Genomic DNA, 4,993 nt, shown 5'->3' with positions numbered 1-4,993 from the left:
TGGCCTCGGGTGAGAGAGTTGGCTCTGACGGGGTCATGAGAGCAGGAGAGTTGTCCCTGCCCCTCACCTGCAGTGACACTTGGGAGAACAGGTTTTGTACCTCACCTGGGAGGCACAATAGAGCTGACCCTAATGGTGGGGGCATGAGTGAGTTGGCCCTGCGTCTCGTCTCTTGGGCAGGAATGTGGATGAAGGAAAAATGCCCTCCTCCCCTCCCTCCTGACTTGCCATCTATGGCAGGCAGAAGAGATGGCTTTCAGGGTCATGAGAGTAGGAGAATTGGCCATGTCCCTCACCAGCTGCAATACTCAGGAGAGTGGACCCTGCACCTTGCCTGGGCAGCCGGGTAGAGCTGGCCCTGTTAGAGGGAGTTGCTGTTAAGCTGGCCCCAAGGGAGAGCAGGAGAGCAGGGGAGCTGGTGGGCTGACCATCTCAGATACCTCTCAGGCCCAGATACAGAGCTTTGAATTTGCCCACAGCAACATCTACAATGAATTGCTGGGGTACATGAGGAGGCAAGTTCTACAGATCCAAAACTAAAGGACCTCCATGACACGGGGCAACAACAAGATATCCCAGAGGAGTCCCGGTAAGGTTCCAGTATTGATAGAATAACAGAAGCCAGAGGCCTCGTACCAGACCAACAAGTCATTGCCATGATCATTTGCAAGCAAAGAAGTGTGAACAAAAGATTATACCATGGAGCACACTGTGACTCACTATAGCTGCCACCACGAGATTTTGTTTTTCTCTGTTTGGGGGGGGGGGGTTGAGAGGGTGGAGGGCAGATATGAGGTGAGGAGGACATGAGTGGGATTGGGGTGCATGATGTGAAATTCACAATACAAAGTTTAAAAAAAAATTAAGGGGGGAAAAGATTATCACATAATCTCTCATAAACAGATACAATGTCTGTGTCAACTGAAGATGTAGCATGTGTGAGAAGATACTTGGACATATGTTTTGCTCTTCACAAAACCGTAAGATTTTAACATCAACTGAGTTTTTTTGTTTTGTTTTGTTTTGTTTTGTTTTGTTTTGTTTTGTTTTGCCTGAATCAATCATTACTGTAATGACTAAAAACCACTGTAAGTTTATTTTCATTATAGCATGCCAGCTGAACTTGGAAGCCAGGCTAGATCAATTGGGCTGTGTGGTACCTCTTGTATCTATCTCTGACTTCTGAAATCCATCCATCATCTTTCATTTCTTTAGTGTGCAGTCTCAAGGGAAGGACAATTTTCCAGGAGAACTGTGAGGGACGTATGGCCCAGCCAATGAGTTAGTCTCTGTGTCCACCTGTTCTAGCTCTAAAAACATGCAGGAGTTGCCAGTGAGGTTGATGCTGTTCTGTGTCCTTCTACTTCATCTTTGAGCTCAGTGATCTTGACCCTGGTCTTACTACTGTAAAGACTTGAGAAATCACTTTTTATTTTGCTATGTATGTTTGACCTTTGGGTTTTTTTTTTCATTTATCTTATTATTTTATATGTATGAGCATTTTGCCTGCATGTGTCTCTATATAACATGGCATCAGATCCCCTGGAGCTAGAGTTACAAATGGTTGCAAGCCACCAGTTAAGGGCTGGGAGTTGAATCTGGGACCTCCAGATAAGTAACCAGTACTCTTAACCATTGAGCCATCTTTCTGGCCTAATCTTTGATTTTCTTAAACCAAATTTAGAGTTTTGGTGCAGGAACCCCCAACTTCTTCACTAGGTTGCTTTCTGAAATCAGCTCTAATATGTAGGGTTGCTCTCAAATGCCTTGATGGAAGTGTGTGGTGATGAATTTATGTCAACTTGACACAAACTAGAGTCTCCTGGGAAGAGAGAGCCTCGTTTGAGGAATTGGCTGCAGCAATTAATGTTGGTGTGTGAGGGCCCAGAGCATTCTCTGCAGTGCCACTCCTACAAAGGTAGTCCTGGGTTGAATAAGAAACCAAACTGAGGAAGCCATGGAGAGGAGACCATAAGCCACATTCCTCCATAGTCTCTGCTTCAGTTCCTGCCTTGAGTTCCTGCCCTGTTTCATAGCAGCTTTATTCATAATAACCAGAAACTGGAAACTGCCCAGATGTCCCTCAACTGAAGAATGAATAAAGAAAATATGGTACATTCACACAATGGAATACTACTCAGCTGTTAAAAACAATGATATCATGAAATTTGCAGGCAAATGGATGCAACTAAAAAAAAATTATCCTGAGGGAGGTAACCCAGACCCAGAAAGAGAAACATGCTGTGTACTCACTTATAAGTAGATAATAATTGTAAAGTAAAGGGTAATCACACTACAACCCACAGGCCCAGAGAGGCTAAGTAACAAGGGGGTTTCAAGGGGGAGGTATGGATCTCCCTGGGAAGAGGAAATAGAATAGATGGATATTACAGGTGAGCTGGGGGTAGGTGGGAACAGGAACAGGAGGGATCATGTTGGGGAAGGATAGAGGGACAGAGTCCTGGGAAAGACAACTGTAGTTGGGGCCAGGCACAACTTAGGGGCAAGGTAGAAACCTAGTGCAATGGAAACTCCCAGGAATCTAAGACTCCTAGTGATGGTGCATACAGAGTCTGAAGTGGCCAGACATGACTTCCACTGGAGAAATTTGAACATCAACCCAGCCACAAAACCTGTGCTGGGGTAAAGCAGAAATTGTGGGAGTGGTCTAGCTTGAGATCCAGGCCAAGAGAGGGAGCCCACCTCTGACACTGCTTGGAGGACCAGAGACCGGAGGCCAGATGAACCAGAGACCTAGGATAGAACCAAACACAAGTGGGGAGGAAAGTCAATGAAATGATTCCTAACGATATTCTGCTATACTCATAGACTGGTACCTAACCCAACTGTCATCAGAGAGGCTTCATCCAATAACTGATGGAAACAGATGCAGAGACACACAGCCAAACATTACACAGAGCTCAGGGAATCCTACTGAAGATGGGGAGGAAGGATTCAAGGACCCCACAAGAAAACACACAGAATCAATAAACCTGGACCTATAGGGGCTCACAGAAATTGAAGCAACAATCAGGGACTCTGCATGGGTCTGACCCAGGCCCTCTGCATACATGTTTTGGCTATGTAACTTGATATTTTTGTGGTACTCCTAAGAGAGGAAGTGGGGGCTGTTTCTGACACTTCTGCCTGCTTTTGCAACCCTTGTCCTCCTACTGGGCTGCCTCATCCAACCTTAATATGAGGGGAAGTACGTAGTCTTGTTGCAACTTGATATGCCATGTTTGGTTGATATCACTGCCCTTTTCTGAAGGGAAATGGAGGAGGAGTGGATGGAGAAGGGTAGAGAGGGCGGAAGTGGGGGAAGGAGGGAGGGGGCACTGCAGTTGGAATGTAATACTTGAGAAAATAAATTAATTTTTAAAACTAACACTTAAAATTTTTAAATATGAAATACGTACACAACTGAGTTTTACTTTGCCATAAAGAAGAATAAGAGTATGTTGTTTGTAGAAAAAAAAATAATATAGTTGGATGTCATCGTGTCAAGTGGAATAATTCAGCCCCACGAAGATAAAGGTGGAATATCTTCTTTCAAGTGTGGAAGCTGAGTTGCTGAGAGCAGGAAACCAAATGACAGACTTCTAAGTGGTCGTAGAAGGGGAAGAGGGAAACGGGGTGGTAGCAAGAAAGATATGAATAGAGGGGGTGGATTTTGAACAAAGTTTATGTATATATGTTATCATGGCAATGCTTAAACTAAAATGTGTTAACACATGTACACAGAAGTAGTCTATTTTTGTTTAATTCTTTCCTAAACTCCTCTAACTCCCTGACTTTATGAGGCCTATTTCCATTCAGGGTAAGTGTTGCAGGAAGAACCAATATCCACATTGAGCTCAGTCAGCGGGCCTTGGCCTCACCCAGTATCTGTCCCCTCAGCCGTGGACTCTGCCTTTAGCCTTCTGCCCTCTGAAAGCCAGCCTCCCCACCCACACCCTCCCACACCCACCCACACCCACCCACACCCTCCCACACCCTCCCACACCCTCCCATCCACCACCAGCACTCCCACCCCCCTCTCCCCGGGTTCAGCATGGCAGCTTGCTGTCTCCCCACTTCTGCTCACACATTGAGCTGGTGTCAGGCCCTTGGCTGGGTCTGACAACTCAGCAGAAAGAGTTGGCTCATGACCTCCTCCTGCTGCTCCCCTTCCAGAGGAGGAATCAACCGGCTCGCCACGAGCTCCCTCTTTTATAAGAACCCACTTAAGGCCTTTACTAAACCAAGCTAAAAATATCCATACCATCATTTCTCTACAGTGAAGGCCCAAGTCTGGCGAAGAAGCAGGCCTCAGAGCAGCTATCTGTGTGTTTTGTGAAGTTACCCCCAAAGGAAAAGATGTCAGGCCCTTATTCAATAACCAGGGGGAGGTTGAAGAGACGGCTCTGTCAGGGAAGTCAAGCATGAGGTGCTGAGTTTGATCCCCAGCACTTGGGTAAAATAATCTGGGAGTAGCAGTGTCAACCTATGAGCCCAGCCTCGAGGAGGCAGAGATGGGAGGGTGCCTGGGGCTACAGGCCAGCCAGGCCAGCTAAAGCTACAAGCCACACAGTCAGTGGTGGACCCTGTCTCAAAGGCTAAGTTAGAAAGCACTTGAGGACAACCAGTGACCTCTGTTCTCACACATGCACATGGACCTGTACACATGTATGCACACACACAAATACACAGAACAGCAAGCCTTTAGGTTCTGAGCTATAAAGGTTTTTTTTTCCCTTTAAAAATATTGAGTTGTCCATAAAGCTCAATAGGTTAACAGTGACCCACATGTAAGTAAATTTATATAATTACAAAACTGTGTCCTACCATAATTGTGTGCACTGTATAACCTACCATAATAGCTCGCTGTTTATTAATGAGACAGTGTCATCATCATAAGTCTTTCTGGCTTGCTTTTCTGGAAACTCAGTTATTAAATAATCAAAATTTAGAATGACTTCACTTCCTTTTTAAACGCAAAAGGGCACTTTCC

The sequence above is a fragment of the Acomys minous genome, assembly GCF_964271855.1.
Source record: "Acomys minous genome assembly, chromosome: 1".
NCBI classification, from domain to species: Eukaryota; Metazoa; Chordata; class Mammalia; order Rodentia; family Muridae; genus Acomys; species Acomys minous.
Note: the sequence above shows the minus strand (reverse complement) of the source record.